Raw genomic sequence first — 14,147 nt, 5'->3', positions numbered from 1 at the left:
TGCTGTATAAAGAGATAGCTCACCCCAAAAAATATTTTTCTTTCATTAATTACTCACCCTTACATCCTACCAAACCTCTAAGACCTATATTCATCTTTAGAACACAAATGAAGACAACATCAAGGGTCCTGAAACTCCATGCAATCAGTGGTTCAATCATAATTTTCTGAAGTTACAATAATACTTCTGTGCACAACATAACAAAAATAATGATTGTGAAGAGAAGAAAGTGTTTAATAAAATCGTTATTTATGGTTCTGTGTGCACAACTGAAGATAAATATTCTGTTTTGATGGTGTACCTGGTTTCTTTCAGGACCCTTGCTGTCCATAGAGGACCAAAGAGCTCTTGTATTTCATAAAAATATCCTAATTTGTATAAACATGAACAAAACTATTGTGAGTCTGGAATGACAAGAGTTATCAAAAGGGATAGTTCATCAAAAATTTCTCACTATTTACTCTCCCTCATGTGGTTCCAAATCTTTAAGACTTTTTTTCTGTTGAAAACAAAATACAATATTTAAAAAAGTAGGAAAAACAAATACTATGAAATTCAATGACTACCAGTACAACATTCTTCAAAATATCTTATTTTGCGTTCAACATAATAAAGAAACTCAAAAATTTCAAAAGGTTTGAAATAAGTGGGAGCTGGGTAATTGATGGCAGGATTTTTATTTCTGAGTAAATTATCCCTTTAAATGGCAGAATTTTTAGGTGAACTATGGCTTTAAGAATTCAATCGAAGTCAATCCAAAAAGTGTTATTCTTTATTTTGGTAACCACCATTTCTGAAACCCCTTTAATGGCACAACTGTAGTCCTGAGTTTAATATGGGAAAATATATAATCACAATATCCCCCATTTTAAATAATTCAATCATTGTTTATTGTTGTATTTTAGTTTAGTTTTTTATATAAATCAGACCAGAACGTTAAAAGATTTTAAACGTATTAAGAATTTGCTTAAGAAAAAGTTATCTCGCACTAACCTACAAGGAGTTTTTTCACATATTTTACTGATTGGATGGATGGCTCAAATATATCCAATTCCATGTTAAAATGTGAATACTTTCTAGCTAAACAAATAGAAATAGGCGGCACGGTAGCTCAGTGGTAAGTACTGCCACCACCAAACGGAAACCTCCCGCTCTCCCTCGGGAGGCTAATACGGAAGTAACTGAAACTGCAATTCATAAAAAATCGGCTAGTCCTGGCTCCATAATAGAGCAAAATTCAATTAAGCCCACTGTTAGAATGGCCAACTTTACAGCAGAAAAAAGGTGTTTACAGCCTGGTACAAAAAACGATTTTGTTTCATAAAGCTAATATTACCCTTGATGACCAATGTGAGGGGGTTATTTATATTAGGTTATATCAAGTTTGCATAAATAAGGGCACGGCCACTTGATTGACAGCTAGGTCTCGCTGTCGCCATCACTTCACCTCAGCTGACAATTAGCCACTGATTTCGGCATATTCATCAACGTATTTGTTTTATGTGGCTTTACACAGTCAGTTGCCTTTTGGGATTATTTCCTGCAATTATCAGATGATATGGGATGCTGTGTGCACTTAACTGTGCTCACAAACCATTCACGTGGCCTCCGTTTCCCATGTGAGTAATGTTATACACTTATACACCATCTCTGTAAATGTATTTGTTTTATTTAAGATCATTTATCTTTTATAATGTTCTTTAGAGCTGTAATGCACTGCAGAATCTGACAGACTGATTAGATGTGGATTGTAGAACAGTCATCTGAAGTGTTGTCAGAGTGTTATGCTAAATTTCATCAATAGTCCTACATTTACTAACACAGACTATATCTGAAGCGTTTGGAAGTAATTTGCGTATTCCACCTGTAGGAAAACATCATAAGAACAACACTTGGCTCAATGTATTACAGCAGTGTTTTTAAAAGACTAAACACTTTATTAATATAGTGTACAGCCAAGCACATGGCCAGAATACAAACGAGTCACATGTGATAGTATTTAGCGTTTTCCCAAAGTAAAGTGTGTCTAAGCCAGGTCTAAGCAAAATGCCAGCAGGTGTGTGTAGCTCCGCTCACTCTCCGCCTCTTTGCCCTTGTTTGGTATCCCGCTGTGAGTGGGATGACGTGTGAACAAAATGGCGACGGTTGGCCACGCCTACTTGTGGCTTCTTTTGCGCTCTTCAGAAACGTATGGGTGACGTCACGGATACTACGTCCATGTATTTTACAGTCTATGGTCACCACACAGCAACTGCTGGCTCGAATCCTGGATAGCATTTCTGTGTGAAGTTTGCATGTTCTTCCAGCGTTCGCGTGGGTTTCCTCCACAGTTCAAATACATGTGACTAAATGACATGTCACAGAATTAATTCAATTAGTGGCCGTAGTGTATGTGACAGTGATTCCCAGTATAGGGTTGCAGCTAAAGGGGCATCAGCTGTGTAAAACAAATGCTGTATAAGTTGGGGGTATAAATAAAGGAACTAAGCTGAAGGGAAAAAAAGGAATGAACGTAAAGATACATGTAGTGGAGTACTGGAGTTTGCTGTCAATATGGCTGTATTGATTTGTCTTTGAAACAACTGTTAAAATGAAAATGACATTTGAAAATGTTTTTTAAAACCCATTACTTTTGCTGCGTAATAAAGAAAATAAAATAAGGTTTAGTTATAAACTTAAATAAACTATAACAGAATAATAATAGTAAACAAAATAAACAAGCAAAAAAAGAACGTATAACACAAATAAGCACATAAAAAGGTTTGTAGAGCAGAAAAAAAAATGATTGCGGAATCCTTGCACGTTTTTTGTTTGGAAAACAAATCTGACGTTTTGAACAATACTCTTGTTTCTGTGTAAGACTTTGGCCACAGAGCCATACAATAACTATTATGGGATTGCGCTGTGATTTAGAGCAGATTACTTCTGATAGCTGCTTGAGCCCTGTGTGCTAGATGAATATGCCAGATGGATGTTGGGATTGGATGCCAGGCTGCAAGACATCACAGTGGATTATGAACGCATATTGCTGTAACCTCTCACTGGAAATCGGAGGTAGCGGACAAACATCTCGTGAGACATGGTGATGTTAAGAGTAAAACAGAGGATAACAAAGTACTAAGAAACATGAGTGCAAGAAACATGATGAACAATCACTCTCTGGTGTTTTTCTTTGGAAGTAAGCGAGATACCAGAGATATCTGAGTGAGTGACCATTTTCCACATTTCTAGCCGAGCGGAAACCGTTGCTAGAGTTTTATTGAGGCCTTAGGGTATGGGTCACTGTGTCAGTGGAATCTCATTGTCACTTATTACTGTGGGTGCCAATAAAGGAAAGTGATGCTATCAGTTTAGATTTAAGCCTTCCTGTGATAGAGCGAGTAAATGAGCTTCACAGAAACTTTATTTGTAGTGCATTTAAGAAGCCTGACGTCCTCAAGTTTACACTACCTGAAAAAAGTCTTGTTGCTTATCCAAGTTTTAGGAACAACAAATAATAACTTGACTTCTAGTTGATCACATGGTATCAGAAGTGGCTTAAATGAATGGCAAAGACCTCTAGATTAGGCTTATTTTACAAAAATAAAATATGATCATGCCTTGATTATTTAAATAGGTCAGAAAGTTCCGACTTGGACAATAGTCTTACCATTTAACAGAAATAATTATATTATTATTAAAATAATTATGATTGCCATGAGCCTGGAGGACTGCATCCATACATCCCTGAAATGACTCAAATAACTTATTTATAAAGTCATCTGGAATGGCAAATAAAGCATTCTTGCAGGTCTTCCATGCTGCGTCCCAATTCGCGTACTTATACTACGCCCTAAAAGTATGTACTTTTTTTGTGAAGGAAATTTTTGTACTTTTGAGAGTGCAATTGAAGAGTATGCAAGCTATGGGACAGACTACATCCTCTTTAACAGATCGTTGTGTTACTTAGTTATGCCACTGTCAATCATCCACACACCATTCACATTTCTGTCGTATTTAATTTCCTACCTTATTGGAGAAGCAACAGCAGGTTAATCTCCCATTCACAAGTCTTTCATGCAGAGAAATCTCAGGTCTTCTGATAATTCTGCATTCAGACGTTCAGACATCCAAACGTGTTTTTATACAAGTCCAGTAATATTGTTGCAGATCAAATATAACACAGATAGTGTGATTTAAATATTTTCCAGTGGGCTAGATATTGACTAACAGTCATTCAAACATCTATACCGAAGCCTCTCTACTTGACAGCTGGTCTCTCGCGTCCATCATGTTTGTAGTTAATTTACACTTTTCTCACGCGTTTGTAGTTCTGATCAAATTCCTGTCTAATGCGCAATGTATTGTGGGCAATATCAGGGGTAAGAGTATGGACGCTTCCACACTTTATTTTTTTACCGGAAATAGCAAACCATCCGGGCACCTCTGGCATAGTCTTTTCAACATACTATGGTTTGGGACATACTAATCATATTTTCAAATACTATTTAGTACGGATTGTATGCGGACTGGGACGCAGCACCAAAGTTAATCAAGATTCTTTGGATTCATCTTCAGTGCCTCCTCTATCATTCATGCTCAATCATGTGCATGCCTGGTGACTGGGCTAGCCAATCATGGAGCAACTTGACCTTCTTTGCTTTCAGGAACTTTGATATGGAGGCTGAAGTATGAGAATAAGCGCTATCCTGCTGAAGAGTTTGCCCACATTTAAAGGCTTAACTAGATTAATTAGGTTAACTAGGCAGGTTGTAATTATGCAAGTTATTGTATAACGATGGTTCGTTCTGTAGACAGTCAAAAAAATGTAGCATAAAGAGGTTAATAATTTTGTCCTTAAAATGGTTTATAAAAAAAAATTTAAAACCACTTTTATTCTAGCCAAAATAAAACAAATAAAGACTCTCCAGAAGAAAAAATATCAGACATACTGTAAAAATTCCCTTGCTTTGTTAAACATCATTTAGGAAATATTTAAAAAAGAAAAAAATTCAAAAGGGGGGCTATTAATTCTGACTTCAACTGTACATAATAAACATAATACACACATTATCTTATGTCAAAACAAACTTTTATTTTGGATGATATTAATCTTAGCCCAGCACTACTTTTAATTTATGTCAAGCAAAATTGAAGAACAAACATGCATGCTATTTTGAACACAATCAAGTTGAAACTAATGTTATTTAGGGTTTATTTCATGACAACAGCTTACCAAAGCTTTTTTTCCAGAAAAAAACAAAACCAAAATTCTGGCCAGTAAACACCTTCAAACCATTGTTTTGTGTTAGTTACAAAATAAGTGGTTGTCGCTCTGAGACTCTTCCTAATTTACTGTCGATTCTGTGACAGCCACCAAACACATGCTGCTCATTTTCATATCTGCTCTGTTCATATTTTTTGTATATCATACTGCTCAAGCAGCCTTATGGCATAACGTTGCTTTCTATGCATAAAAGCTTACTAAAAATAGCTAAATGATATATAATCCACAAAAGTGATTCTGGGATTATCTCTGCAACTTCTTGAGCTCTTTAAAAAAACACCAGGTAAAGCAGGAAATGCTGTGCATTAAGCAGAAAGTGGAATCGATGCGTCATAGTGTGACTGCTGGTGTGTATCATTCACTTTCGACCCTGCAGAAGCTGGATGACTGAACGGACAGAGCAACAGATGGCCAGAGGATTACATTCACAACCCCCCCACTCAGTCCAGCACTCCTCACCGGCAGACACACTCGCACTCTATACCTCTGGAGCACTACTAATAAACCAGTCACATTCAAATCTTTTGAAAATGACATTTCTTCTGACATTTAAATTAAAACAAGCTTTTAGCTTGGTGCATTTACCTTACCTAAAGGGACAGTTCAACTAAAAAAGTTAATTCTTTTATTAATTACTCATCATCATGTTGTTCAAAACCCCCCCAAGGCCTCTATATACTGCAACAGGGCTTTGCAATATGACAATATAGTATATATTGTATAAACTAAATTAAACATAAATAAAAAGCTTTACATATGCATTATATTGTTCATACTGTGGTGTCACAAAATACATAGTTTACGGTAATTTTTTTCATAATTTATAAGGCAATATTAGGGCAAGTAGGGCAATATTATACCTTTTTATTTAGATGCAGACATAAAAATTAATTACAGCGTTGTGCAAAAGTTGCGATCTTGAAAGCACAATGCTTACATTTTGCATTTTATTTAGCAGTATTTTATGTATGACCTGTATTCATTAGGTTTGAAAAATGCTATATTTCAGTAATATTTATTTAACATTTTTACATTCTTAATCAAAGAATTAGTTTCAAATCAAGTCAGAAATATGACCACATATGAATGACCGTTGCTGTCCATGGAGGATAAGGGAGCTCTCAGATTTAATCTAAACTATCTAAATTTGTGTTCTGAACACAAACAGCAGTCTAGAGTTTAGAACAATATGAGGGTGAGTAATTAATAACGGATTTAAAATTTTGGGGTGAAAAATTATATAAACTGTATTGAATATGATATGACCTATTTACGATGCATCTTTTCCGATACAGTCAATCTGTCATTTGCTTCAGAAATCTGATAATTACTGGCATATCTAGATCATAGATCCTCTTTGGAAGTTTTTGGAAAATGCATTTTGAAAGAATTTTTTCTTTTACTTTTCACAAAAGACTTGAATTACTAACCGATGGACAAATGTATAAAAGATGGCTCTATAGTGCCTTTTCACATTTCTGGGTTTCTCAGTAGCAGAAGGTGTCGTAAACTTAGAGCGAAGTAAATCATAGAGTACAACAAATAATTTTTTTACAATCCTATTTGCTGAAATAATAAAAGAAAAAACTCCACAATGGTGTTATCAAGACTTTTAAAAAAAGGAAAATAACTGTGCGAGACTGATGCCGGCAGCCAGAGGAAAGAACAACATCAAATTTACTTTCAGCCCCATAGATGCTGCATTAGAAACACCTTGCATACACGATAATTCGTTTTTGTAATTTGACACAAAGATGATATAATACATTCATAAATGCATAAAAATGTTCATATATTCAAAAAATTAGGTATAAAATTAGGGCTGCATGATATTGGACTTTTTTTTTTGCAATACATATTGTGATATGAATACAATTTTACATTTACAATTACAATGAATACAATTTTAGATGAGTTGAATAATTAATTAGAAAGAATTTATACTTTTAGATAGATTGGGATAATTCTTTACAGGAGTGTATAAAATATAATAAACAATCTACAAGCATAGATAAATTCAATAAATAAAAAATATAAATTAAATAAACAGCATTTTATTGTTTTCCAGAGAAATCAATTTGTATTCAGGTATATAGTAAATGTACAATCAAATGTAAAACATTACTGCATATTCTTCGTTGTATAATCAATCAAATTAATCGTTATCAAATTAAATATGGTACAATTTCCCATTTAAAACATTAGACACAAATAATTTTTTTTCTGATATACAACAATTGTTTGCAGGGAATTTATTTATTTTATCTTGAACATTCCAAGTGGAAAAAAAAAAGTTTAATGAGATTTTCTAATTTTGCACAACTAGTAACATTTGCATCTTATTAAGACAGGGATTTGCCTTCAACTACTATCAAATTTAGAGCCATCTTTATATATGGATGACATGCCTAAGCCAGCAAAGCTACAAGCACAAAAGTAGAGCAAAATAAATAAAACCAATACATATAAAGAGATTTGATATTTGGCCAATAATCACGTGATTTCTTCTGTGCCTAATGTAATTAATTCTGCAAAACAGCAGAACAACTATATCCAAATGTATTCTCTGCTTTTCCATAAATGTTTTAAGCACACTTGCATTATGAGATACCTCCTACATCAGGGGTCACAATGAGTAAGCAGCAAGTGATAGCATTAGAGATGTAAAACTCGGCCCTCCATGCAATGCTTCATAAATACAATCCATCAACACAAACGAATACAAAGCCGCCTGTTCAATAACTCCTTTATCTTTTTAATTAAACATAGTGACCACAGGAGAACAGCAGCCCATATGACTATAATAAAGACGATCTGATAAATGTCAGCAAACGTGCAGCAATTAAATTATTTTTCAAAGCCCAACATACAGGTCTATAGAGACAGGGCCAAAGTGGTAACAGTAACAAAACGCACGTCCATCTGACCCCATATGAGCATAGAGTGTGTGTTTGTATAATGTATTCACATCAAAACGGCTCATTTGTGTGTGTAATGACATCACCATGGAGATGCACCTTTTGTCTGAAGAGCAATAAATAAGGAAACAAAACCCTGATGAAAGAGGCAGACGGTGAGTCAGAAAGGCCAGAACGCTTCTTAGGTTAGTCTAAATACAGATAATACATTACAGAGGAAGATGTGCAACAAACTGTGCTCCGTTCATGCAACCAAACCTGCACTAGGAAGGGAAGAAAGAAGCTTATGTTCACTGCTCCCTAATAACTGGGAACGGTGTTTGTATGAGCTTTCAAGATGTTCTCCAAATTAAGCACAGGCTGCACTTTATTTGTGCAGTTCAAAATTAAACAAAGAGAAATGCATGGCGCAAAGACAAAAAGTCAATTTTTGGTGACTGCATTAAATTAAACTTAAAAAACAGGCCTGTAGGCAGCCTGGTGAAGGGGTGGTTCTTTTTTCTCAAATTGTTGACTTTTTTGCAGTTATTTATCCCATTTTGAATGTAATTATGAGGTTTAAATACTACATTTAATGACATTTTAAGCACTATTTTAGCTGAACTAGCTTGGTGATCATCAAAACTACAATTTTTAATGTACCAGAAATATGTTCTAAAGATTTAGATTAAAGAAATGTGAAAACAAAAAAATCATATAATTCAAAAAAAAAGAAAAGTCTATTGTCATTTATTGGGCAAAAAAACTGGCAGACACATTCAACTTTCCTCAGTCAGAAATTGGCCATTTGAATAATAAACAATTAAAACATAATACTAATAATAATAATAATAATAATGTAGAGTTTCACTATTTTTTTCTAGCCTCTCTTGTAAAAAAAATGAGCTTGAAAATTCATAGATAACAACAAAAGCCTAATTATTATTAAAGTTAACTTTACTATGGGCCGCTTTTGGTACTTTGCATCTTTTTATTGATAATTTTTTCTTTCAAGAATAAGGTCCAAGATTTAGAAAAAAAGTTACTTGTAAAATGATTTTTGTATTTAACAATAACACATAGGTCAATAGTGAAAGTTGACTTCACTTACGTCAGATTCTGCATGGTCTTAAAGCCTTTAATGGGTTATTTCCACAAATGAAGATGTCAGCAGTCAAAATAGGACAAGTGATCTCATGCATGAGGCAAATTCTGGACCTTTGTCAGTGGGGGTGGGTCTTTCAAACCACCGGAACTACTTAATAAACTTCATAAAACAATATGTGACTGTACTGTATTTTGTCATACATTAAATTAAATAACTATTATTATTATTTTAATGTCTTGCTAACAAATGGGAAAACCAGTTTGGTAAAGAGTAGTAAAGAATGCAAATTAAAAACATTTATTCATTTTAGCTATTTCATTGCTGCACTGTGATCCTAGATGTATTTTAGTTTGTTTTAGTTGTATCTTAAACTGTTGAATTTTTATTTTAAGACAGTTCTGGTTTATGTTTTTTTTTTTTTTTTTTTTTTTTTAAATAGATACATTTGTACATTTTATTTAATTGGAAGCACTTGGGGTTTGTTTGCTTGTCTGATTGTCTTGGTTGTTTATTTGAAAATCCTGAAAAGAATAAAAGGTAAATAAATAAAATGTTATTTTGATTAAGAATTATCTGATCAAAATTACAACAATTTTCAATTAATAAAACACAACTTTTGCCTTAAACATCTTAAATGTAATGACAGCAGCTCTCCATTGTACCGTAATGCCTTGCCATCAGTTGTTGAGCTCAAAGACTGGAAAAAGCAGCTCCTAAACCTTCAGTTCTCATCTTGCTGAACCTGTGACACTTTAAACCCACGTTACCTCTCTCAGGTAAATCCTCCAGTGCATCTTGGATGGGTAAAAAGTCCAAATCGCAACATCCATTGGTGTGTCTCAGGGCTCTGTGGTCAGACCAACTATTGTCTCTATCTATTATTCAGAAACCATTTCTATCACTGCTTTGCTGATGACATTTTACTCTACCTCTACCTTCTGTCATCTCAGCATGGCAGACAGTCTTTTCTTGCTAAATGTAGGATCACCACCTTTAAATAAGCTTTGCCAAGACAAACCCAGATCTCTATAGAGCTAGATGCATTAACTAGGACTTCCACATAGGCATGGGATGACAACCGGTTTCAAGGTATACTGTGGTTTGGAAAGGTCAAGGTTTTAAAACTGCCAAAATTTTCTTCTATACAGTTCCTATTTGTATAATGTATGTCAATATATTGTCACCTTCGAATTATAAAGTTGTATCTGTGTTCTGAATAATTTTGAGATATTGAGCTTCAAAGTCTTTGCATCATAGAAAAGAGTATGTGTGTAACATCCGTTTAAAAAAAAAGTTTAAAATGTAAACATCTTATAAAAATATACGATAATGTGAATAAGTTGTCATTTAATAAGAATATGTATAACTCAATTTTGACAAAAATGTCAAAAAGAACCTTATAATTATAAGATGACGATATGTTTTTTTTTTAGGATAAACAGATCTTTTTGTCAACTTGTGACCTTCAACTAGTAACACACTTTTCTATCTTTATTCTTTTTTTTTTTTTTTTTTTACTTGTGGTAACATTTTATTTTAAGGTGTCCTAAATGCTGTTCATGTAAATCCAAATCCTGAAATCATCTAGTTCCAGTTATACTAACAAAGAAGAACAATGAGGAAACTACAGCACAATTGAAACCATGCAGATTTCTACAACCGGTTTTCCTCCAACGAATTCAAACTTTAACTGCAAACACTTTTTGTGTGAGTAAAAGGGACATTTGAGGACACTTTAAATTGGTATAAAAAAGGCTTAGAACATTTAAATTATAAACCAAAAAAGAAAAACAATCTCTTGTGAGACGCACTCAAATTTGATAGTAGTTTGGTTCCTGCACAAGCATTTACTTTGACTCTCTCTGAATAATTGACTTGTCTGGAGATCCTCAACATGTTTTTGTCTGCAAGTGTTACTGTATATGTGCAAATCTGCTTGTCTCTACTGACTCTCTGTTTTACTTGAATAACTTCACTTATGCCACTCTAGATTAACAAAGGTTCCTGAGGAAAGGAGGTGATGGGGGTAGTAAAAGGCCTGCATGGTTTCCTGTCAGCAAGCAAGGAAAGTCTGCTGTTGTTAAATCAAACCAAATGCAACACCACTCCTTTAAAAACCTCATGGTCACTGTGATTCATAGAAGACAAGTTTACAAAGTTGCGTTTTAGTCAGAGTCTCATCTCCCATTCCCTTTAAGAGTCAGTTGCATTGCGCCATGGCGCATTTGCTATTTACATGGAGGACTTTGTAAGTGTAAAAACTGAACGCTTTACAAACAAAAAAAATGTTAAACAGAGCATCTGCAGCACAAGGATAAAGAATTTGGCCTTTACTTTCACTTTCTATTTCTCTCTTTTTGTGAATAAGGAAACAGGGTTGTACGCACAGACATCCATTAGCCTAAATAATGAATTTAGTTTGTTTAGCGCAAAGATTTGTTTCAAAACTTTTTTTAAACCAGCAAATGAATAAATGAGCAATAATAACGAAGTGTGGTAAAAAAACAGAGCTATATCCAAAATGTCCTATATGCCCCAAATGGTTGAAATCCAGACAGGTGAACATATCTAAGCTTGTTTTAATAAAACAAAAATAAATATGCATATAATAAATTATACTACTAATAAAAATAACATTATACAAAAGAAAGTTGTCATAATTAAACAAAAAAAATATGAGTCCACATACGAGTCCAAAAAGTGGCACAAATGGATTTGCTATTTAAAAAAACCTGGTGGAACATGGAAAAATTAAGGTAGCATTGGGCTGAAAATAGCAACACATCAGTGAGACACATCTTGCGACTTATTACAACGGGTGTATGAAAGGGCCCTATGTCAAATAAATTCACCGTATATCAAGCTGCATTTCATATAAATGTAACACTGTGTAAAATCATGGATGTATACTTGCCTGCCAAAATAAAAGCTTACAGATGTTTTATGTGAACAAGATGGGAAAGAAAAATATGTGAAAAAAAAAATTATGAAAGAAAACTAAAATATAAATATAAGTAAAGTATATTTGAACAGCAATTGGATTTTTTGTTTAAAAGATGTTTGTTTTAAAATATAATATATTAAAATTATAAATAAATAATGTGCAATAATGCAATATCATCATGAATATTTTATGAATTATTTTCAGATCTAATGGGTCACAATATGTGTAGGGTGAGCCCCAAACCATGAGAATCAGACAAAATATCAAACAAAAAAAATGTTTTTTAAACTGACATCCCTGACAATAAATTATTTTTTAATCCATTAATCCATTCAATCATAACTGCAACATTCCTCTGTATCCAGCTGATATTTACATGCATTTTAAGTAAGATACATTACCACCTGGTATTACGGTGTGTTCAAATAGTCCTTTTGGCTATTGTGTTTGGATTTTCCCTTCCCTCTTATTTTGCCACACTTGTATGATGGAACAGTCGACTCAACAAACCCATGTTATGCAGCCTATGAGTGGGTAAAAAGGCAACAAATAAAAATCAAATCTGATGGCTTTAGTACATGGCAATGAGGTATGGATACCTTATTTTGGTGCATTTTCTCAAAACATGGATTCGATGTGCCCTGATTGCTGTTTAAATTCATTTGACCACAAAAAATACCTCTGGATATGCTCACAAGCAGAGAAAAATAAGAATTAAGGACCTCATTTGCACATGTATTTAGTGAAAACCACTTGTGAAGATTAACAAAAATACAATACCAGAGGTGTAAACTGAGACTTTGAATCTAAACCACTCCTAAATATGATTTGCTCCTATTGTAGTGAATGTTAGTTTTTTTTTTTGTTTTGTTTTTTTTTTTGTTTCATGAGTCTATTATTTTGTCAGAAAGCACAATCCCTGTTTAAATGACATTTGTCTGCGCTTTTTCATATATATGTAAATGTTGAGGAGCAATCAGTGTACAGGTCCGTTTTTCCCCACACCCCCATTCAGCCTTCAAGTAAAGAGTGCACCACAGACATTAACCAGACACTTTCACCAAAGACAGCCAAGCCAGCACTGACACTGGAGCAGATTGAGCATTGATAAGAAAGAAAGGAAATGATGGGGATGCTGGTCTGCCATTAGCCAGTGACCAGAGATAAAAGGAGTATGTTGATGTCTGAAGGAGTCTGGGAGCAGGTGACACACAGAGCATTTCATCTGATTTCCTTCAATTACGTCTGATGAGAGACTGCTGATTACAGAATACAGCATATAAAAAATTATATTTAACAAAAATTGGTTTTAATTAATAACTCAGTGATTTCACAAAGATTATAAAGGTGTTTATTTTTATATTCACCTTTATTCATTTAGCAGACACGTTTATTCAGTGACTCACAAATGAAAATAAAAGCACTTGAAAAATACATGGTTTTTAATTTTTATACTTATTATGTTTAGAAATATATTATCTATTTATTCATCATTACTTTTAAAATGTATAATAAATAAAATTAGAAAACATTATATAAATTTTATGTTATTTAATGTTTGTGTGTTTGCGTACACTGTAAAATATTTAACAAGTACAAGCATATATAATAATAGCAATAATAATAATAATAATAATAATAATAATACATTTTATTTATAATGCGCTTTTCTAAAACTCAAAGTGCTAACACACAAAGCGCATACCATTTAAACATGTAACAATAATCAATGTTATATAAAAATAATTTCATAATACAGTCCATTTACAAAAACAGATTGCACCACTTTTATTTTAATAAATCCTGATTTTATTTAAAACTTAAAACCTAAAGTGATTTATGAAAATAAATAACAATAAGTTATCAGTTTTGAAAACGAAAACTTCATAAATAGCTATAGTACTATATTATGTCCAAGGCCAAAATGGTTAA

The 14,147-nt window shown here is 33.4% G+C and overlaps 1 protein-coding gene across 22 annotated transcripts in view; it reads right to left on the bottom strand.

Annotated features, from left to right (window-relative positions):
* unc13bb (unc-13 homolog Bb (C. elegans)) overlaps positions 1 to 14,147 on the bottom strand; it is a 150,496-nt gene that overhangs the window by 135,547 nt on the left and 802 nt on the right. The gene's annotated exons all lie outside the window — the stretch shown is intronic.

This window comes from Danio rerio, chromosome 10 (assembly GCF_049306965.1).
Source record: "Danio rerio strain Tuebingen ecotype United States chromosome 10, GRCz12tu, whole genome shotgun sequence".
NCBI classification, from domain to species: Eukaryota; Metazoa; Chordata; class Actinopteri; order Cypriniformes; family Danionidae; genus Danio; species Danio rerio.
Note: the sequence above shows the minus strand (reverse complement) of the source record. Positions and strands in the feature narration are given on the sequence as shown.